This window comes from Balaenoptera physalus (genome assembly GCF_965194825.1).
Source record: "Balaenoptera physalus genome assembly, chromosome: 15".
NCBI lineage: Eukaryota > Metazoa > Chordata > Mammalia > Artiodactyla > Balaenopteridae > Balaenoptera > Balaenoptera physalus.
The window spans coordinates 27629312-27657063 of NC_138894.1; the positions used below are offsets into that span (position 1 = coordinate 27629312).

Consider the following 27752-nt stretch of genomic DNA (forward strand, 5'->3'; position numbering starts at 1 on the left):
TACCATGCAAACACCAACCCAGAAAAAAACTTGTGTATGCATACAAATATCAAATGAAACTGCTTAGTTAAGGGGTTAAATAAAAATGAGAGAAGAAGAATAAAAAGTCAACCCACCAACAAATCATAACAATGCCAAATTTATAGGCACTAAAAATTTAGCTATAAAGTAAAAATGGAACTAAAAGGAGAAATCAAGAAATCCACAAACATGTTGGGATATTTTAACACACCTCTCTCAATAAACAATAGAAAAAAATAGGGAAAAATTCAGTAAATGTATAGAAAATTTGAACAACATCATTAATAAAATTGATCTAATTTATTTATCTAGAATATTGAACTCAAAAACTACACACATTCTTTTCAAGTGCATATGAAACACTGACAAAAATTGACCATATGCTAGATCTTAAAACAAGTTTCAACAAATTTCAAAGGATTAAAATAGCAAAAGAACAATTTATTACCACAAAGGAATTAAGCTAGAAATTGATGATTATGATGGTGACGATGATGGTATTGAATATAAGACTTCCACACATAAAGCTATAATGCATTATTGGGAGAAATTAAGAGACACCTAAATAAATAGAAGGGTTTAACAAAAAATATTATGGATTAGAAGACTTAAAATTGTAAAGATATCTATTTCTCCAAACTGATTTGTAGATACCTTGTGATCCTAATGAAATAAAAAATCATTTCATTATTTTGTGGAAATTGAAAAGATAATTTAAAATCTACATGGAGATACAAAGGACCTCCTATTGCCAATAAAATCTTGGAAGAAAAACAAGGTTGGGAGACTTAAATCACCAGATATCAAGACATATCATAAAAATATTTATTAAGATAAACTCACCTCATTGGCTCTGGATTTTTCTACTCTAAATGCTTAATATTTGATCACTTAATGCTTGTGTACTTGAATTAATATGGAAGAAATATTTTACGTCTTTCCAGTCAACTATACACTACTTTATCTGACATTTATTAGTTCAACACACACACACACACACACACACACTATCAATCTATCTGTTCAATTATATATATATGTACACACACAGAGAATGTCAGGCACTATGAAGTAAAGTGGTGAGGACAAATAAATAGACCAAAAGTGCAGAATAGTGAGTTGTGAAGTAGACTATTCATATATAGTCATGAAATTTGTAACAAAGTGACACTGTAGACAGTGAAAATAAGACAATCTTTTTTTTTTTTAACTAATTAATTACTTTATTTTTGGCTGTGTTGGGTCTTCGTTTCTGTGCGTGGGCTTTCTCTAGTTGTGGTGAGCGGGGACTACTCTTCATCGCGGTGTACGGGCTTCTCATTGTCGTGGCTTCTCTTATTGTGGAGCAAAGGCTCTAGACGTGCAGGCTCAGAAGTTGTGCCTCACGGGCTTAGTTGCTCCGCGGCATGTGGGATCTTCCCAGACCAGGGCACGAACCCGTGTCTCCTTCATTGGCAGGCAGACTCTTAACCACTGCACCACCAGGGAAGCCCAGGACAATCTTTTTATTAAATTGTGCTGCATTTACTGAATATTTGGATACTGGATAGAAAAGAAAAAGAAAAAGCTTTACCCCTCTCTCAGACCATAAATATACAGCTCCATTTTAGACTAATTGAGATGAAATTTCAGAAGTAAAACAATAAGTTTCCATAAGACAACAGGAAAATAAATTTTAAATTTTTGGGTAAGCAAAGATGTGCTAACATAAGGAAAAGATTGACCAACTGGAATACATTAAAAATGAAGAACACATTAAGAAGGTCAAAAGACAAAACATCAAGTAGAAGAAGATACTTGCAATAAATATAGTTGACAAAAGCCTCAAAGTTTATATTGTTTATAAAGAATTCTTAAAAATCAGGACGAAAAAGAATACAATAGGGAAAAAATGTTCAGAGAGACTTGTTTTCAGTTACGTATCAAGAGAAGAGATTCAAAAACTATTAAAATAAAAAGGGTGCTCAACCTTATTAGTCATTATGGAAATGTAATATAAAAATGATCTTGATATATCACTATAACTTTAAAACTACAATTAATAAAAGAATAATGTCATAATACTGGAGCTCTCATAAATGCTGATGGGAATGTTTAATGGTAAAAGCACTGTGGAAAACTGGCAGTATCCACTTAAGTAGAACATATGCATAATCTACAACCATGCAATTCTGCTTGTATAAGCTTTGAAAGCATATTTTTGAAGCATTATCGTTTATAATAGCCAAACTCCCCAAAAAAAGCCAATTGTCTGTCAGTAGTATAATGGATACATTTTTCTCCATTCATTCAATGGAACACTCTACAACTGGAAACTGAATAAGATATTTCTACACACAGCATAGCAGCATCTCACAACATAAAAACTTGTCACATGAATCTTTTTTTTTTTTTTTTAACATCTTTATTGAAGTATAATTGCCTTACAATGGTGTGTTAGCTTCTGCTTTATAACAAAGTGAATCAGTTATACATATACAATATGTTCCCATTTCTCTTCCCTCTTGCATCTCCCTCCCTCCCACCCTCCCCATCCCATCCCTCTAGGTGGTCACAAAGCACCGAGCTGATCTCCCTGTGTCACATGAATCTTAAACACAGTGCTAAATGAAAGAAACCAGACACAAAGAAATACAGATTATATGATTCCCATATAAAGTTCAAAAATAGGCAAAAATAACTGATGGTATTAGTAACAGGTTAAGGGCCATATTTGGAAAAGAGTGTAAGGTTAGTGACTGTAAGGTTAGTGTCAGGAGAGGGGTTTCTAGGGTACTGATAATATTCAATTTTTAAAATCTGCATAGTGGTAAAATATGTTTACTTTGTAATAATTTAACTAGCTAAACATTTATTAGTTGTTGCACTGTTTTGTGTGCATAGTACACTTCATTAAAATGTTTATTAGACATAAAAAAGGGATAAAAATAGTGTTTGAAGAGTAATATTTTTACATGTATATTGAATAATTTTATTAGTATTCTGGTGCAGTTCCTGAATGAAAACTTTCTGGCCCAACAGTGTGTTATACTCTTGAAAGCTCAAGTATTTTTCCATTGTGTTGAAAATGAATATAATCTTCAAGGAAAGAAAGTGTATTTTGTTCAATGCCTACTATTACATACTGCATGTAATCCTCACCCAATTCTGTGGCATAAGTAGGTTGCTCTTATTACATTTTAATGATGAGAAAAATAAATTGCTGAAATTTACTTTGCTGAAGATATAGTATATGTGAAAGTAGGAAATCAATGTAAGCTCAGTCTAAGTCCAAACTCCATTTATTTCTCCTTGATCAAAATATACACAATGCCATACTTTAAAAAATGGAATTAGCATAAGACTATATTATTTCATGTGTGGTAAATTTACATATGTAAAATCCAGAGCCCCAGATCCAGGATTTGGATCATTTCTATGCATCAACTTTGTAACAGCACTAAGAACAGAACACTCTTATATAAATTGAGGAGACCAATAGAACTATTGGCAGGGTGGAAGAATTTTTTAAATTATTCCGAAAACTGACAGAGGATGGACAGACTTACCCAAATATTTTTATTAATTCTGACTCCTAAGGGTTTTCAGAATTTATAAGGTTCCAATTATAAAGTCACCTCATTGGCTCTGAATTTTATTTTCACCCTAAATATCTGACATTTGCGCCTAATGTTTAATTAAAATAATTCAGCCAAAAATTCCATTTCTTTCCAGGCAGCTATGCTTTGCTGCAGCTGACATGTATTTATTACTTTGTTCAACACAAAACATTTGAATGCCTACCAGGCAGGTACTATGCTAAGCAACAGATGGTGGACAAAACATAGACTCTGCCTTCAAAAAGCGTTATGATAAGGGAGAGATGAAATGTTCACCAGGCATTTATAAACGACTCTGGAAATTCTAAGAGTTTCTTCACTGCTGAGAACTCCTATGAAAGCAGTAAGTATAGTATCCAGTGCAGGACAAAAGGGAGTCAGAGAAGATTAGAAAAGAACTATGAGTGTACCGGAAACGTCTCTGAGTGGCACCAGGTAAAGGCAGTTGAGGAAAGCTCACAGAAAGCAATCCCTGGCAGAGAAAGAAGCATGGGTGTGAAAAGATAGGATGTATTCACAAAACAAAACCTAGTTTAGTAGAATTTGAGTACAAAGAAGGTGTGTGTCAAGAAATAAGGTAGTTAGCATAGATCAGAAGAAGGCATAATAAAAATGTTTTTGAAGGTCATTTTAAGAAATTTGGACTCCACATGAGGGCAATGTAAAGCCATTAAAGAATTCTGAGAAGATTAGATTTTGGTTTTAATAAGATCAGTTTGAGTACAATGTGGAGTATGGATAGGAACTAGACAAAATTGGAGTCAAGGAAATGTGCTACAAACATTTTAAAGGTAATCGGAGATGAAAGTGGCTTGAATTAGGAAAAAGTCAACATAATGGGGAATGAAAACAATAGAGATATTAAGAAGGGACAGTGGACAGAATCTGGTTTAGGGTTGACAGAAATAGAGGAATCAAGTATGACACCCAGCTTTCTGACTTGAGCAACTAGATATGTGGTAGCAATCTCCAATGGCATAGGGAGTAAAGAAGGAGAAGCACATTTAGAAGAAAGATGTTAGGTTAACTTTTGTAAAAATTAAATTTAAGGGGTCAGTGAGGCAGCCATGCATATATTCTAGTAGAAAATTGAATACATAGGCCTAGAGCTCAGAAGAGATAGCTGGCTTGGAGATGGAATGTCCGGGTTATCAAGACATAGTTGATTGTCAGTGTGAGGACAATATTACAGAAGATGAGAGTGACTGTTAAAAGGCCAATTGGCATAATAGGTAATCAGGACTTTAGAGAATAAGAAGCTCTCTCTCCTATCTCTTCCCCCTTTTATCTTCCCTCACATGCTGACACCTGTGTCAGATCAGCCACCAAACAATTTTAAAAGTGAGTTAAGAAATGCAGAAGACCCACTTCAGAGAACAAAGCAAGACACATTTTGCTGACACCTGGATCCCACTACTGTAATGAATGCTGTCATGAGAGTTTAACAATCATCTCCATCTTCTACCTTAATCTAGGAAGCATAATATTTGAACTTAGCCTTCTTCTGGAATCAGTTTAGATGGAATTAGTTATGTCAACCAAGATTCTTTTCTCACATTTTGCTATTGAAAGATTTGTCTATTTAATAATGTCTTATATTTTACAAAGTACTTTACAGTTTTCAAAACACTTTCACAGGTTTCATTTACATCTCACAGCTCCATAAAGTCCACCACGGCCCCCATTTCACTGACAAGAAAAGGAGAGAGGTGGACACTTACAATTCATTATTTATTTATGTCCATCATTCATCTTTCTGATGCCAGTTCTTTAAAGTGAATGTTAAATATCCTGGCTAAACTGATATAAACTCCTAAAATTTGCCACTTCTTACAATTCCTTGTCTGTTTTGCCTGAGTTCTAATTCTGTTAGGAGAAGAGAGGCAGCAATTTTTGTGATCAAAAGCATGCTCAAGTCTGTGCCAGAACACCTGGATTCCAGCTTAAACCCTGTCCAGTCAACTCATAAGAATACCAGGGCCTGTCTCACAGACTTGTGCTGCCATGGGATAAAGAGGATGGTGAACAAGGACAATGCAATGTCACATATAATGGGCCATGCACAGTGGAAAGCAGTGACTCTCACACTTCCGTGTGCCCGTGTGCATGTTGCCCATGTACGAGCCCCGCCCCAGATTATTTGAATCACAATTTTTGAGAGTAGTTTAATTATATCTATATATTTTAAAATATAGCTGAAAAACACTAGTTTAGGTACCATTAATTTTACAATTCTGAGGAGGCAGCAGAGCAAGACTACTGAGTGTGGGCTTATAATACAGACATGCCTGAGCAAAACCACAGCTCTGCCACTCATGGGCTGTGCCATCTGAGCAAATAGTTTCACTTCTGTGATTCTTAGTTGCCTCATATTTAAAATGAAAGTTGCTAGGCATTGTACTAACTAAAAGAATATAAAACCTTTACCATAGCAGCTTGCACAGAAAAACCTTCAAAATGATAGCTGTTGTATTAATGCAGGTTTTTGTGTTTCATGGACTGGGTGGATCATTGAAGCCTTGATCATGCATCATGGTCCTGGCTCCTGTCTTCAAGGTTCTTCTTCCAGCTGGTCAAGTTGATGCTTTCTCACAGTGGAGACTGGGAGAAGCAGGACAACTGGACTTCTGATAACACAGATTCTGAAACCTCCTTCTTTCTGCAAACCTTTCTAGGTTCCCAGAAAAGTGCAAAAATAGTTTGACTAAGCAGGTTAGAGAATTACTTTAGACAGATTTGCTGAAAAACATGAGACAACTTTGAAAAATTTTGTTCTGAAAAGTTCTGCTGGGAAATGTCCTCTTGACTTTTGTTTGCTCCCCACTCCTTGTCCCTTCGTGAGACATGGATCAACCAGTTGCATTGCCTTCATTTCCCATCTGAGATGGAGCTGTTAGATAGGACATGTTCAGCCATGATATTGCCAATCCATTCATGGGGCTTTCCTGTGGATGTCCTCACTGACTCCTCATTCATAGCCCACCAGTAAGGTAGGGTCCTCACTTAAAGAAGAGGAAATTGAGCCTGGAGAGTTACAGACACTGAGCCAAGCAACATATTTTAAGAAATTTCTCACTTTAATGGCAGGATGATTGAATGTTTCCTAGTGTTCCTTCTTTCATACATGGCAACAAGCTCCATAGTCTAGTTCCTTACTATTCAAAGTGTTCTTAGATATCAGACACATTGCCATCACCTAGGCATGTGTTAGTAATGCAGAATCTCAGGCCCTGTTCCAGACAGGATGAATAAGAATCTGCATGTTAGTGAGATCCCCAGGTACCTTGAATGCACATTAGTGTTTGAGAACCACTGGTGTGGTGGTTCAACATGGAGATTTGACTCAGGACCCAGACTGGTTGTGTTTACATCCCTACTGTGTCCTTCTTAATCTATCCAGTCCTCAATTTTCTCACCTGGTCATGAGAAATGTACTTATCTCAAAAGCTTGTATGTAAAATGCTTAGTCTGTGGCAAGCATGATGTGAGAGACCTCTTTTTATCATTATTATGTTACCACAGCACTAATCAAGAGGGCAAATCATTTACTGCAGATCTCTCAGTTCAGAAGTTCTATGTCTGGGGCATTGAATTCTCTGTCCAGTCAAGTTCTTACAGTAATATCAATTTCACATTACTTGTATTTCTTCTTCTTCATAACCACATTCAAGGAAAGGTTCCAGGCAAAGACACTGATTTTTTAGTGTTTCCAAAGGAAAAAAAAAAAAACCCAATCCAACCCAGCAAGAGTGCTCACATCAGTACAGTGATTACACAGATAACACTAGGTAATCAACCTGGGAAGTTTATTGCCCAACCACTTGAGAGTTTAGTGTTATTAGCTAATTAAAAAGAGGACCTATCCTCTTTTATATATTGCACTTAATGAATTAGATAATCCCAGCATAGTCACCATGGTATACTATTTATAAAGACCTGCCATTTGGTTGTAATTTTTCAACTTAGATTAGAGCTTAATTTCTCTTGTAAGTTGCCTATAAGTAACAAATATACCATAGCAGATGTCTAGGTTTATGGCAAAGTAAAATTTATCTGTTTGGGCTTCCTTGCTTCTGAAGCACCAGGGCTTGCATTGCCTTCATTTCCTGATCCATTTGAGCAATAAAGACAAATCAATTGACTGTAATAGAAAGTAGAATACACAACTATAATGAAAGAGAAATAGTGTTTTTTTCATTTAAATATGTTATGTTCTCTTGTTGCTTGTATGTGTCTTTCTGGAATGACAAGACATTTGTATAAAAATAAAGAGGAGACCTTCCATCTGAACATATTTGAGTGATTTATTTTTCATCCAAAGTTTTTAAATAAACCAGATCATATTATATTTTTCTTCTCTCTCCCTCTGCCTCTACCGCCCTCTGCTTCAAATGTATATACGTCATTACAACATCACTCATTTTTAGACTCCAATTTGCCACCATCCCACACAGACCTGCTGTTCCATCTCTCCATATTAATTCCCGTAAATAACTGATAGCAAAATGCAGTCTTGGAGATACACTTGAAAAAACTTCATGTGTCTAGAGACCAGAATCTAGAAAGCTATTCAAGGTATTGGAAGTTGTTACAGGTCTGTTTAATCCTTCTTTGAGGTTTCAGTGACACATTAATGGCAGAAGATTAGCACTGTCTATCATAAAATTGCAGTAATATATAAAGTATAGCAAATGTAGATTAAAAATCACAGCACAATTTCTAAGTAACCCATATGTTCACAGGCTGCCTATATAAATGCAGGGTAATTTATGTACCAAATACATATGTGATTCCAAAGACATATTTAGGTGTGTACATTTTTAAAAATTTTTATTGAGATCTGCATCTATTTGTATGCATGACTTGATGATAAGTATCTACATCGTGCAATTAAGTCATCTCATCCTCTAAAAGGAATATACCACAGCTTAGGATTACCAAAATGTTCTTGAGACTTGATACTTAACTTCTAAAACCCATGAAACATGAATTTAGGAACAACCAGTATATATATATTTTCCTTTAGGAGGTGTCTTTCAGAAGAATTTAAAATTTGGTACATAGAAAAAACCAAGACTCAGAGAGTGAAATTACCTGTCCAAGGTGAAGCCAGGAATGGGAACAGTCAGGAGTATTTGCCTGCCTACCGTCCTATGGAATTGATAACTATCCAAAAGATACTGGATTTTCACAACTATATTTCCAGTGTAACTGAAAAAATGGAAGTATATTCTTATATGAGAATTTTAATTTATTTCTCTAGAGCTTTTCTGTAATGCAGCACATGACAGCCCTGTCTTGGCATCTCCTTCTGGCGATTGCCTTTGGATGCTCTAAATGTTATCAATGGTGTTTGAGGGGAACAAATTTAGTTTGAATTATTTTCTTGTAATTGAATAGTTTTTGAATTGTGCTCCTTAGAATCCTGGAGACTTCACAGAGGTGGATCAAAGACCACTAAGAAGAGGAGAAGAATAAGCTGAACATTTGGGGTTCCTGCCAATGGTCCTTTCCACAACCAGATCATCTCCATCTCATGAGCTTTATGTAATAGGTTTCTATATCAGACCTCATTTCAAGAACGGGCTTTACAAATATTAATAATAACTCTGAAGACTGCGATTCTAATATATTAGAGTAATCAAAGGTGGCTAAGGAACTAAATAATTCTAAGAGAGATATAATATCACATCTAGTTCTGGTGATCAAATATCCCACTTTATAAATTACTGAAGCAACAAGTGTATAAGGGAAAGATATCTAACTGGATTTCTGTCAACTATCTATTCCAGATGTCAGCAAACTATCTTAGTTTATATCAGTCATTTCAGTCATACTTTGCAAAAATGTCCCAGTTAAAATTATAAATTATATAGTTGACCTATCTGAGACATATATAACACTAGTATATTATTAATGAATTTCCTCTTTAATAGTCAACTTTAAAGAATGACCTCGGGGATTAACCAAGATGGCGGAGTAGAAGGACGTGCTCTCACTCCCTCTTGCGAGAGCACCAGAATCAAAACTGGCTGCTGGACAATCATTGACAGGAAGACCCTGGACTTCACCAAGGAGGATACCCCACGTCCAAGGACAGAGGAGAAGCCACAGTGAGACGGTAGGAGGGGAGCAATCAGAGTAAAATCAAATCCCATAACTGCTGGGTGGGTGACTCACAGACTGGCGAATACTTATACCACAGAAGTCCACCCACTGGAGTGAAGGTTCTGAGCCCCACGTCAGGCTTCCCAACCTGGGGGTCCGGCTACGGGAGGAGGAATTCCTAGAGAATCAGACTTTGAAGCCTAGTGGGAATTGATTGCAGGACTTTGACAGGACTGGGGAAAACAGAGACCCCACTCTTGGAGGGCACACACAAAGTAATGTGTGCATCGGGACCCAGGGGAAGGAGCAGTGACCCTGGGGGAGACTGAACCAGACCTACCTGCTGGTGTTGGGGGGTCTCCTGCAGAGGCAAGTGGTGGCTCTGTTTCACCGTGGGGATAAGGACACTGGCAGCTGAGGTTCTGGGAAGTTCTCCTTGGCGTGAGCCCTCCCAGAGTCTGCCATTAAACCCACCAAAGAGCACGGGTAGGCTCCAGTGTTGGGTTGCCTCAGGCAAAACAACCAACAGGGAGGGAACCCAGCCCCACCCATCAACAGTCAAGTGGATTAAGGTTTTACTGAGCTCTGATCACTACAGCAACAGGGAGGGAACCCAGCCCCACCCATCAACAGTCAAGTGGATTAAGGTTTTCCTGAGCTCTGACCGCCACAGCAACAGTCAGCTCTACCCACCACCAGAGCCTCCCATCAAGCCTCTTAGATAGCCTCAACCACCAGAGGGCAGACAACAGAAGCAAGAAAAACTACAATCCTGCAGCCTGTGGACCAAAAACCACAGTTACAGAAACATAGAGAAGATGAAAAGGCAGAGGGCTATGTACCAGATGAAGGAACAAGAAAAAACCCCAGAAAAACAACTAAATGAAGTGGAGATAGGCAACCTTCCAGAAAAAGAATTCAGAATAATGATAGTGAAGATGATCCAGGACCTCGGAATAAGAATGGAGGCAAAGATTGAGAAGATGCAAGAAATGATTAACAAAGACCTAGAAGAATTAAAGAACAAACAAACAGAGATGACCAATACAATAACTGAAATGAAAACTACACTAGAAGGAATCAATAGCAGAATAACTGAGGCAGAAGAACGGATAAGTGACCTGGAAGACAGAATGGTGGAATTCACTGCTGTGGAACAGACTAAAGAAAAAAGAATGAAAAGAAATGAAGACAGCCTAAGAGACCTCTGGGACAACATTAAACGCAACAACATTCGCATTATAGGGGTCCCAGAAGGAGAAGAGAGAGAGAAAGGACCAGAGAAAATATTTGAAGAGATTATAGTCGAAAACTTCCCTAACATGGGAAAGGAAATAGCCACCCAAGTCCAGGAAGTGCAGAGAGTCCCATACAGAATAAACCCAAGGAGAAACACGCCAAGACACATAGTAATCAAAGTGGCAAAAATTAAAGACAAAGAAAAATTATTGAAATCAGCAAGGGAAAAACGACAAATAACATACAAGGGAACTCCCATAAGGTTAACAGCTGATTTCTCAGCAGAAACTCTGCAAGCCAGAAGGGAGTGGCATGATATACTTAGAGTGATGAAAGGGAAGAACCTACAACCAAGATTACTCTACCTGGCAAGGATCACATTTAGATTTGATGGAGAAATCAAAAGCTTTACAGACAAGCAAAAGCTAAGAGAATTCAGCACCACCAAACCAGCTCTACAACAAATGCTAAAGGAACTTCTCTAAGTGGGAAACACAAAAGAAGAAAAGGACCTACAAAAACAAACCCAAAACAATTAAGAAAATGGTCATAGGAACATACATATCGATAATTACCTTAAACGTGAATGGATTAAACGCCCCAACCAAAAGACATAGACTGGCTGAATGGATACAAAAACAAGACCCATATATATGCTGTCTACAAGAGACCCACTTTAGACCTAGGGACACATACAGACTGAAAGTGAAGGGATGGAAAAAGATATTCCATGCAAATGGAAATCAAAAGAAAGCTGGAGTAGCTATACTCATATCAGATAAAATAGACTTTAAAATAAAGAATGTTACAAGAGACAAGGAAGGACACTACATAATGATCCAGGGATCAATCCAAGAAGAAGATATAACAATTATAAATATATATGCACCCAACATAGGAGCACCTCAATACATAAGGCAACTGCTAACAGCTATAAAAGAGGAAATCGACAGTAACACAATAATAGTGGGGGACTTTAACACTTCACTTACACCAATGGACAGATCATCCAAAATGAAAATAAATAAGGAAACAGAAGCTTTAAATGACACAATAGACCAGATAGATTTAATTGATATTTATAGGACATTCCATCCAAAAACAGCAGATTACACGTTCTTCTCAAGTGCGCACGGGACATTCTCCAGGATAGATCACATCTTGCGTCACAAATCAAGCCTCAGTAAATTTAAGAAAATTGAAATCATACCAAGCATCTTTTCTGAGATTAGAAATGAATTACAGGGAAAAAAACGTAAAAAAGACAAACACATGGAGGCTAAACAATACGTTACTAAATAACCAAGAGATCACTGAAGAAATCAAAGAGGAAATAAAAAAATACCTAGAGACAAATGACAATGAAAACACGATGACCCAAAACCTATGGGATGCAGCAAAAGTGGTTCTAAGAGGGAAGTTTATGGCTATACAAGCCTACCTAAAGAAACAAGAAAAATCTCAAGTAAACAATCTAACCTTACACCTAAAGAAACTAGAGAAAGAAGAACAAACAAAACCCAAAGTTAGCAGAAGGAAAGAAATCATAAAGACCAGAGCAGAAATAAATGAAATAGAAACAAAGAAAACAATAGCAAAGATCAATAAAACTAAAAGTTGGTTCTTTGAGAAGATAAACAAAATTGATAAGCCATTAGCCAGACTCATCAAGAAAAAGAGGGAGAGGACTCAAATCAATAAAATCAGAAATGAAAAAGGAGAAGTTACAACAGACACCGCAGAAATACAAAACATCCTAAGAGACTACTATAAGCAACTTTATGCCAATAAAATGGACAACCTGGAAGAAATGGACAAATTCTTAGAAAGGTATAACCTTCCAAGACTGAATCAGGAAGAAACAGAAAATATGAACAGACCAATCACAAGTAATGAAATTGAAACTGTGATTAAAAATCTTCCAACAAACAAAAGTCCAGGACCAGATGGCTTCACGGGTGAATTCTATCAAACATTTAGAGAAGAGCTAACACCCATCCTTCTCAAACTCTTCCAAAAAATTGCAGAGGAAGGAACACTCCCAAACTCATTCTATGAGGCCACCATCACCCTGATACCAAAACCAGACAAAGACACTACAAAAAAAGAAAATTACAGACCAATATCACTGATGAATACAGATGCAAAAGTCCTCAACAAAATACTAGCAAATAGAATCCAACAACACATTAAAAGGATCATACACCACGATCAAGTGGGATTTATCCCAGGGATGCAAGGATTCTTCAATATACGCAAATCAATCAATGTGATACACCATATTAACAAATTGAAGAATAAAAACCATATGATCATCTCAATAGATGCAGAAAAAGCTTTTGACAAAATTCAACACCCATTTCTGATAAAAACTCTCCAGAAAGTGGGCATAGAGGGAACCTACCTCAACATAATAAAGGCCATATATGACAAACCCACAGCAAACATCATTCTCAATGGTGAAAAACTGAAAGCATTTCCTCTAAGATCAGGAACGAGACAAGGATGTCCACTCTCACCACTATTATTCAACATAGTTCTGGAAGTCCTAGCCACGGCAATCAGAGAAGAAAAAGAAATAAAAGGAATACAAATTGGAAAAGAGGAAGTAAAACTGTCACTGTTTGCGGATGACATGATACTATACATAGAGAATCCTAAAACTGCCACCAGAAAACTGCTAGAGCTAGAATTACCATATGACCCAGCAATCCCACTACTGGGCATATACCCAGAGAAAACCGTAATTCAAAAAGACACATGCACCCGAATGTTCATTGCAGCACTATTTACAATAGCCAGGTCATGGAAGCAACCTAAATGCCCATCAACAGATGAATGGATAAAGAAGATGTGGTACATATATACAATGGAATATTACTCAGCCATAAAAGGAACGAAATTGAGTCATTTGTTGAGACGTGGATGGATCTAGAGACTGTCATACAGAGTGAAGTAAGTCAGAAAGAGAAAAACAAATATCGTATATTAATGCATGTATGTGGAACCTAGAAAAATGGTACAGATGAGCCAGTTTGCAGGGCAGAAGTTGAGACACAGATATAGAGAATGGACATATGGACACCAAGGGGGGAAAACTGCGGTGAGGTGGGGATGGTGGTGTGCTGAATTGGGCGACTGGGATTGGCATGTATACACTGATGTGTATAAAATTGATGCCTAATAAGAACCTGCAGTATAAAAAAGCAAACTAAACAACTAATACTAAACTTTCATTGGGTTATTTGTATGGAAATATGTTAATATAAATGTTTCAGACATTACATGAAATTTCTAAAAATCTTATATTTGTATTTGTATGGAAATATGTATGGAAATATGTTAATATAAATGTTTCAGACATTACATGAAATTTCTAAAAATCTTATATGTTCTGGTATAATGTTATAAGTAACAATCCTAGTTATTACTTTAAAATGTATATCTCAGAAATAACTAATTTTCTTGTGAACTGCATTATTATGAACTTTCATCAAATCTTTTACCGTGGTCATTTTTAAGTCTTTTGTCACTTACAGACAGTTCTGGGTGTACTCTGATGGTTTTGCAAATATGTGCCTATAAAAGGGTTTCATCTTCAAGAAATTCATGGAAAAGACTCTGACATGTACAGGTTTCTGGTAACTGACTGTACTGCTGAACTGAATGAATAAGCATTTTCAGAACTCTGATGAAAAACTGATGAACTCATAAAAGTGCTAACAAAAGATCAAGATGAAAAAAAACAATTAATTACATGGGACTGAGTGAACTGATGAGGATGAGTATAATTTTTGTGACTTTCTGTCTGAATTTAAAAAAAAAAAAATCCCACAAGGTCTCAGAGGCAAAGAATATACAAATCAATTTTCACTGCAAAGTAAAGGAGCTGTTACAGTGGAGGATTACTGGACTGAATGTCAGTATTATGACATAGTATGAGTGTGTTTCATGTTTGGTAATTGCAATCATTGTTGCTTTTGTTGTGGTCATCCATGTACAATGCTTGGTGTCAGTCTATTTATCTCTTGTAAAAATAAAATACAGTGTGTGTGTGTGAAAAAAAAAAAAAAGAATGACCTCAATGTTTAAAAGAAGAAAGAATCAATAGCATAATACACAATGTAATTCTGCACAAAAAATTCTGAGTCTTAGTTTAATGATTGCTCTTCATAAAGAGAAAGACAATATTCCTTCCAACAAAATTCAGTCTATGAGCATGTCATGAATGATGATGTGGTCTCCCAAATAAACTTTAATTTTGCCTGACCAATTGGAAATGTTCATTTAACACCTTCCTATAATAGTCTATTAAATAGAATAGAACTTTATCTTTTCTGTAAAATGCTAGGTAACATTTTAGTTTGCAGGTCATGTGGTCTTTGCCAAAACAACTCAACTCCGCCTTTGTAACAGAAAAGCAGCCACAGACAGTACATAAATGAATGAGTGTGGCAGTGTTCCAATAAAACTTTATTTACAAACATAAGCAGTTTTGACCTGTGGGCTTACTGCCATGTGGTCTGCATGTTCTGCCATTTCTTGGCTCCTAGAATATAGTAGACAGAAGTCCAGTTAAATGTCTCTCCCCACACAATTGATGTTTCAGTCATTTATCAAATAAGAATATGAAATATAACAATATTAACTTACAAAATTCATAGATAAATGAGAGATTATGAACACCACCAACAAATTCCTCCATGTAAAGTGTAAAGTATTGTCAAGATCTTCTGCTGAGTTTTAATTAAGATGACTTATTAGATGTATATTAAAAAGAACCTGAGTATTCCAATTTTTTATTATGGCTGTATGAATTACCTGTCCACACATATTTTGTCTTGAGTACTGAAAACCTTGACAAAGTAAATAGTCCAACCAAGACTCTAATCAACCTAATTAAGCAGTAACAGCATAGAAACACACAGTCATAGTTAAATTAACTTTTCTTTCATAAAGAGCCATGAAAAGAATATGAATTTAAAAAAACTTTTGAACCATAAAAAATATGTTTATTTACTTCCTGAATGGGAGATGATCACTTACTCTTCCACCAAATGAAATACTTTAATCACTAGCTACAGGACATACTCACAAATAAGCATCCTGAATGCTTCCTAGAGACATGTTTGATCAGGATCACACAGATACATGAAAACAATAACTATGAAAATTAATGTCCTTTCTAAGGACACAATGTGAAAGCAGACCTCCAATATTTGAAAGGGTTACAGAGTTCATAGTCATGAGATCTGAATGCCAATCCTGACTAACCCTTCACTTTGAAAAAGTCACTTCACCCTCTGAGTCTTAGTTTTCTTATTTGCAAAGTGACAGATTTGAATTAGACAACATGTCAAGCTTCACACTACACAGGAGGCAATACAAACAGAGAAAAAAATTGCCTAGGTTCAATCCTTGCTCCACTTAACTTCTCAAAGTTTATAAAATAGACCTTATGATAATAAAACATATTCTGTAGGGATACTGTAGGTAGTGATAAGCTCATGTGCATAAAACACTTGGCTTTGTAAGTCTGGTATATGGTAACTATTGCTTTTGATATTTACTAGGCAGAAGTTCCAGTAAAGAGGTTGAAAGCACCAACCCTCTAAACTCTGCAAAACCAAAAGCTGGATACATAAAACTAGAGCCCTGAATAACATTTTCTTGAAAAGATAGAAAGATAATGGATAGATGATAGAATATAGAGAGGTAGATAGATAGATGATAGATAGATAAATGATAGACAGACAGAAAGTAATTATGCTGTACTACCCTCTTTGTGGATCTATAAATAAAATTTATCAAGTAAATTTAATTTTTTAAAAATCTTTTAGAGGGATAGTAAGAAAATCCAGAAATAATCCACCTACTCTAATAGCGTAGAAACATAGGACCTGGTTAGATGGGAGTCTTCTTATTTATCTTAAAGATAATTAGATTTCTCAAAGAAGAGATTTTAAAAGTCAAATAAATAATATATGAAAAATTACTTAATAAATGTGAAAGTCTTCAAATCAAAGTGGTTAATGAATAACAACCGTCTAATATAGAGGGTTGCTTCTTGCCAGAAGCAAGAAGAAGAGGAACAAAGAAGGAAGGTCAAGGGTGAGGAAAGACAATCTGCTGATGGCCAATCTGAAAGAGTGACCTAGATCAACCAGAAAGAACCTCCAGAATCCACATGACAGAAGTTGGCCTAGATCAGGGATTCACAAACTTTTTCTGTAAAGGTCCAGATAGGAAATATTTTAGGCTTTTTACACCAGACAACTTCTATCACAAATAATCAACTGTGACATTTTTAGTATGAAAGCAACCATAGATGACACATAAACTAATAAGTGTGTCTATATTTGAATAAAACTTTATCTACAAAAACTGACAGAACCCCACTGTATGTAATTTGTCAACCCGGTTTTGTATCATGTCTACCCATATCTGGTTTCTTTACTAATTTCTTAGATGGAAAATATCTTTCAGTAATAGCTTCAAGAAGGACTTGTTAATTATTTCTTGAGTTTTTTGCCCGTCTTATATTTCTGTGACCTTCACACAAAGATCACAGCTTGGCTAAGTATAGAGTTATGAGAAGTGAGTTGGATTCTGTCACATTGCTCCAACTGCCTGTTGTAGTATGTAGAATAGCTACAGAGCCATTTCTGATTTTTCTTCTTCTGAATTGCCTCAAGACCATGAGATTCCCCACATTAGATTTTAACTAGCAAGTAGTTTATTAGCAAATGACTTTTAAAAGTTGTGTCAAAGTTAATGATAATATAAAAGTAGAATAGCAATTAAGACAAGACTGGAAATTCCTGGACTGCACAAATCAAAAAGTCATATAACTTTGAGTAGATGGACAGTAGTGTGTCCCAACATTTCCTTTGTTCTTCTAGTTTTTGATAGATATATAAAGAGAAAATACGAAAGCAGAATGAGAAACAGAGAGACTTTAGATATATCCGTTTCTTTCATATATTTACATTAGTTGTATTAGCTTCTTGGATCTGTGAGAATTTAAAAAATAAATTCTCTAGAACCTTGTACTGTTTCTTATAACTAGTTTGTCTCACATTTCATTAATCAGCCACTTATTTGAACTATTGAAACATTTCACATATTTGGTGCTTTTTCTCTATTTGCTCACATGACAGAGAACATTCTGATGGATTCTGATAGAGATGGATTATAATAGAGGTGGATTCTGGCCACCACAGTGGGAAGGGGAAATTTTTTATATTTTCTGCAGTTCATTTTGCCAGATTAGTGTCCAGTTATTCATGAGTGATTGACAGCTTCATCCAGACACAGGGATATATCAGAGAATTTCCTTGCTGTGCCAGAATTTTTTTTTTTGAATTTTGTAGAAACCCCCAAACAACTGGAGATTTACCTCTGCCTGATCAACAATTACTTTTATTATGAGTCCACTGTGAAATATCCCCTCGTTATGGGCACAATCTTTCCACCAAACATAATCTGAGATTTAAAACTACAATTCCATGCCCTGTGTGTTAATATAAATTCTACTTCAGGTACTGTTTTTGGAGCGGTGGAGAAACTGCTGCAAACCTTGATCCAATTTTCTATAATACACAAGAGACATCATGAAGTCAGTCCTTTTCTTGACCCAGCTTATCTGCAGCACAACATATATAAACCCCTTTTCAATGTTAATTAGGAGTCTCATTTAATAAATTTATTTTTTACTTAAATCATTTAATAGGAATAGTGACTCAATTTTATGGACATGAAAAATCATTTACATATACTGGAAGATTAAGTCCTATGTCAATTATATTTAGATCCCTTTCATCATGGAAGGAACAGTGATCTGTCCTCATGGGATATGAATTTGCCTTTCTTGCTGACAATGTTTCTGACAACACTAACTCCTATGGTTTACTAGAAAGTCAGCTTTACCCCAGAGATTTCCATTAGTGTTGTCTCTAACCAAGGAACTCATTTTATGACAAAAGACGTGCTACAATGGCCTTACCTCCACAGAATTCACTAGTCTTACCATGCACTACAACATTTAGAAGTAACGGGCCTGATAGAAGAGTGGATTGGCTTACTGAAGGTCAATTTCTATATCAATAATCTGCTGCTACATAAAAAAAAAAAAAAACACCCTAAAACTTTGAATTAAAACAACAATAATTTATTATTTCCCACAATTCTGGGTTGTAAAATGTTCAATATGGGATGAATGGACAGTTCTTTTACTGGATCTGCTTGGACTCACTTGGTTGGCTTCAGTCAGATGGATGCTTAATTATGACTAGGTAGTCCAATTTGACACCTCACCTTGAAAATGTCCAGCACCAACTGAGATGCGATGAAATGACTGAGACAGTTAGAACTTCTTTTATCCCAGCCTACTTGACACAGTGGTGGAAATATTCTGAGAGCAAGGTGTGAAGTACAAGCACTTGTCAAGATTCTGCTTGCATTAATGTGTGCTGATGTCCAATCAGCTAAAGCAGTCACAAGACTAAACACCAGTGTGGGAAAGGGGCATTGATATGACAATCTACCACAATTTACCACACTGAGCTTTTTTGAGCAAAGGGCTCCAAAACAAAAGATTTTGACACTCGGTTCCGGGGTCCTAGCCCAGGCCTGGTACAGGAGGCTGGGGTTACATGAGGTCACAATCTCTAAGGACAAGCCTGTTTCAGTTCCTGTGTCTTTCACCACAAGAAGCTTGCGGGCGGAAGTTAGGACTTTGGAGCCAGCCAAACGTAGGGCTGCAGTCCAGGCTTGTGGCAAGAAGAGCACTCACATCACCCTTGACTGAGTGGAGTTTTTCTCTCCCAGTGTAGTTTCACTCACAACTCCATCAGATCTTCATAAACACCAGCCGAGACAACATGGTGTAGTAGAAGGACATGAGCTCACATCTTCTTATGGAAACACCAAAATGACAACTAACTTCTGAACAACCATTGACAGAAAAAAAAACAACAACAAAAAAACAGAAAAAAACCCAGGAACCTACCAAAAGATTTATCCTACATCCAAAGACAAAGAAGAAGGCACATCAAGATAGTAGTATGGGCACAGTGGCGATAAACTCAAATCCCATGCCCACAGGGTGGGAAACCCACAAACTGAAAAATAATTATACCAGAGAAGTTCTCCCACAGGAATGAAAGTTCTGAGCCCCACGTCAGACTCCCCAGCCTGGGGGTCTGGCAATGGGAGGAGGGGTCCCCAGAAAATCTGGCTTTGAAGTCCAGTGAGTTTTGTTTGCAGGAATTCCATGGAACTGGGGGAAATGGAAACTCCATATTTAGAGGGCACACAGAGGGTCTCATGCAAACCAGGACCCAGGGAAAAATATGGTGACCTCATAACAGACTGGGCCAGACTTAGCTGCTAGCTTTGGAGACTCTCCTGTGGAGGAAGGGCATAGCTGTGGCTCACTGAGTGATAAGGACACTGGTGTCATTAGTTCTGGGGAGTACTCATTGCCGTGAGCCCTCTTGGAGACCATCATTTTCTCATGAAGACCTGGCCCCACCAAACAGCCTGTAGAATCCAGTGTTGGGGCTCATCAGGCCAAACAACAAATGGGGTAGGAACTCAGCCCCACCCATCTGCAGTCAGTCTGCTTAAAGTTTTCCTGAGCACACAGATGCTTGATAAACACACCTCCTGAAATGGCCCTGCCCACCAGATGGACAGGATCCAGCTCCACCAATCAGTGGGCAGGACCAAATCTCTCCCACCAGGAAGCCTGCATAAGCCTCTTAGACAGACTCAACCACTAGGGAGCAGACAGCAGAAGCAAGAACTACAACCCTGCAGCCTGAAGAACAGAAACCACATCACAGAGAGTTAGATAAAATGAGATGGCAGAGGAATATGTCCCAGATGAAGAAACAAGATAAAACCCCAGAAGAACAACTAAGTGAAGTGGAGATAGGCAATCTATCTGAAAAAGAATTCAGAGTAATGATAGTAAAGATGACCCAAGAGCTCAGAAAAAGAATGGAGGCACAGATTGAGAAGATACAAGAAATGTTTAACAAAGACTTTAAAAAAGACCTAGAAGAACTAAAGAACAAATGGAGATGAACAATAAAATAACTGAAATGAAAAATACACTAGAAAGAATCAATAACAGAATAACTGAAGCAGAAGAATGGATAAGTACCTGGAAGACAGAATAGTGGAAATCTCTGCCACAGAACAGAATAAAGAGAAAGGAATGAAAAGAAATGAGGGCATATAAGAGACCTCTGGCACAACATTATATGTACCAACATTCACATTGTATGGATCTCAGAATAAGAGAGAGAGAAAGGAGCAGAGAAATTATTTGAGATAATAGCTGAAAACTTCCCCAACTTGGGGAAATAGCAGTAACCCAAGTCCAGGAAGCACAGAGAGTCCTAGGCAAGATAAACCCAAGGCAGACATGCTGAGACACATAGTAATAGATTTGAAAAAAATTAAAGTCAAAGAAAAAATATTAAAAACAACAAGGGAAAAGCAACAAATAACACACAAGGGAATTCCATAAAGTTAACAGCTGATTTATCAGCAGAAACTCTGAGGCCAGAAGAGAGAGGCAAATTATATTTAAAGTGATGAAAGGAAAGAATCTACAACCAACCAAGAATCTACCCAGCAAGGCTAACATTCAGATTCCACAGAGAAACCAAAAGCTTTACAGAGGAGGAAAAGTTAAGAGAATTCAGCACCACCAGCCTAGCTTTGCAACAAATGCTAAAGGAACGTCTCTAAGTGGAAAAGAAAAAGCCACAACTAGAAACAAGAAAATTACAAATGGAAAAGCTTACCAGTAAAGGCAAACATACAGTAAAAGTAGGAAATCATCTGCAACCAAATATGATATCAAAACCAGCAAATGTGAGAAGAGGAGAGCACAAATTCAGGATATTGGAAATGCATTTAAACCAGCAACATAAAACAACCTTGTTTATATACAGACTGCTATATCAAAACTGCATGGTAATGACAAACTGAAAATCTACAATAGATATGCACACACACACACACACGAAGGAATCCAAACACAACACTAATGTTAGTCATCAAATCACAAAAGAATAGAACAAAAGAGGAAGGGAAGAAAAAAAGACCTACAAAAACAAATCCAAAACAATTAACAAAATGGCAATAAGAACATACATATCAATAATTACCTTAAATGGAAATGGATTAAACGCACCAACCAAAAGGTACAGACTGGCTGAATGTATACAAAAACAAGACCCAGCTATATGCTGTCTACAAGAGACCCATTTCAGATCTAGGGGAACAAACAGACTAAAAGTGAGATGGAAAAAGGTATTTCATGTAAATGGAAATCAAAAGAAAGCTGGAGTAGCAATACTCATATCAGACAAAATAGATTTTAAAAATAAAGACTGTTACAAGAGAAAAACAAGGACACTACATTATGATCAAAGGATCAATCCAAGAATATATAACAATTGTAAATATATATGAATGCAACATAGGAGCACCTCAAAATATAAGGGAAATGCTAACAGCCATAAAAGGAGAAATTGACAGTAACACAATAATAGTGGGAGACTTTAATACCCCACTTTCATCAATGGACAGATCATCCAGACAGAAAATCAACAATGAAACACAGGCCTTAAATGACACATTAGACCAATAGACTTAATTGATATTTATAGAACCTTCCATCCAAAAGCTGCAGAATACACATTCTTCTCAAGTGCATAGAACATTTTCCAGGATTGTTCACATGCTGTGCCACAAAGCAAGTCTAGGTAAATTTAAGAAAATTGATATCATATCAAGCATCTTTTCCAACCACAATGCTATGAGATTAGAAATCAACTACAAGAAAAGAATTTGTAAAAATCCCAAACATGTGGTGGCTAAACAATATGCTACTGAACAAGCAATGGATCACTGAAGAAATCAAAGAGGAAATCAAAAATACCTAGAGACAAATGAAAATGAAAGCATGACAATTCAAAACCTATGTGATGCAGCAAAAGAAGTTCTAAGAGGGAAGTTTAAAGCATTAGAATCTTACTTCAGGAAACAAGAAAAATCTGAAATAAATAACCTAACCTTACACCTAGAGCAACTAGAGAAAGAAAAACGAACAAAACACAAAGTTGGTAGAAGGAAATAAATCATAAAGATCACAGCAAAAATAAATGAAATGAGACAAAGAAAACAAGAAAAAAGATCAATGAAACTAAAAGCTGGTTATTTTAAAAGGTAAACAAAATAGATTAACCTTTCCCAGACTCATCAAAAAAAAGAGGCAGAAAGCTCAAATCAATAACATTAGAAATGAAAAAGGAGAAGTTACAACAGACACCACAGACACACAAAAGATCGTAAGAGACTACTGCAAGCAATTGTATGCCAATAAAATGGACAACCTAGAAGAAATGGAAAAATTCCTAGAAAGGTACAATCTCCCAGGACAGAACCAGGAAGAAATAGAAAATATGAACAGACTAATCACAAGTACTAAAATTGAAACTGTGATTTAAAAAACTCCCAACAAATAAAAGTCCAGGACCAGATGGTTTCACAGGCTAATTCTATCAAAAATTTAGACAAGAGTTAACACCTATCCTTGTGAAACTATCCCAAAAAATTGCAGAGGAAGGAACACTCCCAAACTCATTCTCTGGGGTCATCACCACACTGATACAAAAACCAGACAAAGATACCACAAAAAAAGAAAATTACAGGCCAATATCACTGGTGAACATAGAAGCAAAAATCTTCAACAAAATACTAGCAAACAGAATCCAACAACACATTACAAGGATCATACATCATAATCAAATGGGATTTATCCCAGGGATACAAGGATTTTCCAATATCTGCAAATCAATCAGTGTAGTAAACCACATCAACAAATTGAAGAATTAAAACTATATGATCATCTCAATAGATGCAGGAAAAGCTTTTGAAAAAATTCAACACACATTTGTGATAAAAACTCTCCAGACAGTGGGCATAAATGGAAAATGCCTCAACATAATAAAGGCCATATATGACGAACCTACAACTAACATCATAATCAATGGTGAAAAGCTGAAAACATTTCCCCAAAGATCAGGAACAAGACAAGGATGTCCACTCTCGCCACTTTTATTCAACATAGTTTTGGAAGTCCTAGCAACAGTAATCAGAGAAGAAGAAGAAGAAATAAAAGAAATACAAACTGGAAACAAGAAGGTAAAACTGTCACTGTTTGCAGGTGACATCACACTATACATAGAAAATCCTAAAGATGCTACCAGAAAATGACTATAGCTCATCAATGAATTCTGTAAAGTTGCAGGATGCAAAATTAATATGCAGAAATCTCTTGCATTCCTATACAATAACAATGAAAGATCAGAAAGAGAAATTAAAGAAACAATCCCTTTTGCCATCACATCAACAAGAATAGAATACCTAGGAATAAAGCTACCTAAGGAGACAAAAGACCTGTACTCTGAAAACTATAAGAGACTGATGAAAGAAACCAAAGATGACAAAAATAGATGGAAAGATATACCATGTTCTTGGATTGGAAGAATCAATATTGTCAAAATTACTATACTGCCCAAAACAATGTACATATTCAAGGCAATCTCTATCAAATTACCAATGGCATTTTTCACAGAAATAGAACAAAAAATCTTAAAATTTATTTGGAGATGCAAAATACCCCAAAAAGCCAAAGTAATCTTGAGAAAGAAAAACGGAGCTAGAAGAATCAGGCTCCCTGACCTCAGACTATACTACAAAGCTACACTCATCAAACTATTATGGTACTGGCATAAGTAGAAATGTATTATACAAAACTGGAACAGGATAGAAAGCCCAGAAATAAACCCATACAACTATGGTCAATTAATCTATGACAAAGGAGGCAAGAGTATACAAAGGAGAAAAGACAGTCTCTTCAATAAGTGATGCTGGGAAAACTGGACAGATACATGTAGAAAAATAATGAAATTACAATGTTCTTTAACACCATACACAAAAATAAACTCAAAATGGATTAAAGACCTAAATTTAAGACCACATACTATAAAACTCTTAGAGGAAAACATAGGCAGAACACTCTTTGACATAAATCACAGCAATAACTTTTTTGATCTGTCTCTTCCAGTAATGGAAGTAAAAACAAAAATGAACAAATGAGACCTAATTAAACTCAAAAACCTTTGCACAACAAAGGAAACCATAAACAAAATGAAAAGACAAACCACAGAATGGAAGAAAATATTTGCAAATGATGTGATTGACAAGGGATTCATCTCCAAAATTTACAAACAGCACATGCAGCTCAATATCAAAAACACAAACAACCCAATAAAAAAATGGGCAGAAGACTTAAACAGACATTTCACCAAAGAAGACATACAGATAGCGAAGTGGTACATGAAAAGATGCTCAATATTGCTAATTATTAGAGAAATGTAAATTAAAACTACAATGAGATACCACCTTGCATCAGTCAGAATGGCCATCATCAACGAGTCTACAAATAATAAAAGCTGGAGAGGGTGTGGAGAAAAGGGAACCCTCCTACATTGTTGGTGGGAATGTAAATTTGTACAGCCACTATGGAGGTTTTTAAGAAACCAAAAATAGAGCTACCATATAATCCAGCAATCCCACTCCTGGAAATATATCTGGGGAAAAACATGCTTCAAAAGGATACATGCACCCCATTGCAGCGCTGTTTACAATAGCCAAGACTTGGAAACCACCTAAACGTCCGTCAACAGATGAATGGATAAAGAAGATGTGGTACACATATACAATGGAGTAGTACTCAGCCATTAAAAAGAATGAAAAATTGCCATTTGCAGCAACACGGATGGATCTGGAGATTATCAAACTAAGTGAAGTAAGTCAGACAGAGAAAGACAAATATCATATGATATCACTTATATGCGGGATCTAAAAAAAAATTTATACAAATGAACTTATTCACAAAACAGAAACAGACTCAGAACTTATGGTTAGAGAATGAACATATGGTTACCAGAGGGGAAGGTGGGGGTGGGGGATGGACAGACTGGGAGTTTGGGATTGACATGTACACAATACTATATTTAAAATTGATAACCAGGGCTTCCCTGGTGGCGCAGTGGTTGAGAATCTGCCTGCTAATGCAGGGGACACGGGTTCGGGCCCTGGTCTGGGAAGATCCCACATGCCGTGGAGCAACTAAGCCCGTGAGCCACAACTACTGAGCCTGCGCGTCTGGAGCCTGTGCTCCGCAGCAAGAGAGGCCGCGATAGTGAGAGGCCCGCGCACCGCGATGAAGACTGGCCCCCGCTTGCTGCAACTGGAGAAAGCCCTAGCACAGAAACGAAGACCCAACATAGCAATCAATCAATCAATAAAAATAAATAAATCTTAAAAAAAAAAAAAAAGTTGATAACCAAAAAGGACCTACTGTATAGCACAGGGAACTCTCAATATTATGGAACAACTTAAATGGGAAGAGTGAAAAAGTATAGATACATGTATATGTATAACTGAATTGCTTTGCTATACCCCTAAAACTAACACAACATTGTTAATCAACTATACTCCAATATAAAATAATAATTTAACAGAAGATTGTTTTCATGCCAAATTTTATTAGGCATGAAAATCATGTGATAGATATTTTTAAGTGGCTAAGCAGATGTCCTCCAAAATACAATAGGGAAATGGTGGAAGAGTACATATTGTTAAATATGGGCTTTGTCTTACAGAAAAAAAATTATCTTGCAAATGTGTGTTATACAACAGATAACGTTATCTTTACCATCATTTGAAATGGGATTTCAGGTTTTATTGATCGACCTAAGAGTAAGAGTTTATGATAAATCTGTAATTAATGGGTTTTAAAAATACCTTTATTGGAGTATAATTGCTTTACATTGTTGTGTTTGTTGCTGCTGTATAACAAAGTGAATCAGCTATACGTATACATATAACCCCATATCCCCTCCTTCTTACATCTCCCTCCCACTCTCCATATCACACCCTTCTAGGTGGACACAAAGCACGGAGCTGATCTCCCTGTGCAAAGGGGCTCCTTCCCACTAGCTATCTATTTTACATTTGGTAGTGTATATATGTCAATGCCGCTCTCTCACTTCGTCTCAGCTTACTCGTCCTCCTCCCCATGTCCTCAAGTCCATTCTCTACATCTGCATCTTTACACCCGTCCTGCCCCTAGGTTCTTCAGAACAATTTTTTTTTTTTTTAGATTCCATATATATGTGTTAGCATATGGTATTTGTTTTTCTCTTTCTGATTTACTTCACTCTGTATGACAGACTCTAACTCCATCCACCTCACTACAAATACCTCCATTTCATTTCTTTTTATGGCTGAGTAATATTCCATTGTATATATGTACCACATCTTCATTATCCATTCATCTGTCGATGGACACTTGGGTTGTTTCCATGTCCTGGCTATTGTAAATAGTGCTGAACATTGTGGTACAAGACTGTTTTTGAATTATAGTTTTCTAAGGGTATATGCCCAATAGTGAGATTGCTGGGTCATATGGTAGTTCTACTTTTAGTTTTTTAAGGAACCTCCATACTGTTCTCCATAGTGACTGTATCATTTTACATTCCCACCAAGAGTGCAAGAAGGTTCCCTTTTCCCCACACCCTCTTCAGCATTTGCTGTTTGTAGATTTTTTGATGACAGCTATTCTGACCAGTGTGAGGTGATACCTCATTATAGTTTTCTTTTTTTTTTTTTAATTAATTATTTATTTATTTA

The 27752-nt window shown here is 36.4% G+C and overlaps 1 long non-coding RNA gene across 1 annotated transcript; it reads right to left on the minus strand.

The window, feature by feature from the left end:
• Nucleotides 1-3620: 3620 nt before the first annotated feature.
• On the minus strand, nucleotides 3621-27707 carry LOC309644422. The gene is made up of 3 exons (XR_014254417.1): nucleotides 26415-27707; nucleotides 15048-26095; nucleotides 3621-9574 (listed from the first exon to the last, which is right to left on the minus strand). It is a non-coding gene; the product is annotated as an uncharacterized lncRNA (long non-coding RNA).
• Nucleotides 27708-27752: the final 45 nt, after the last annotated feature.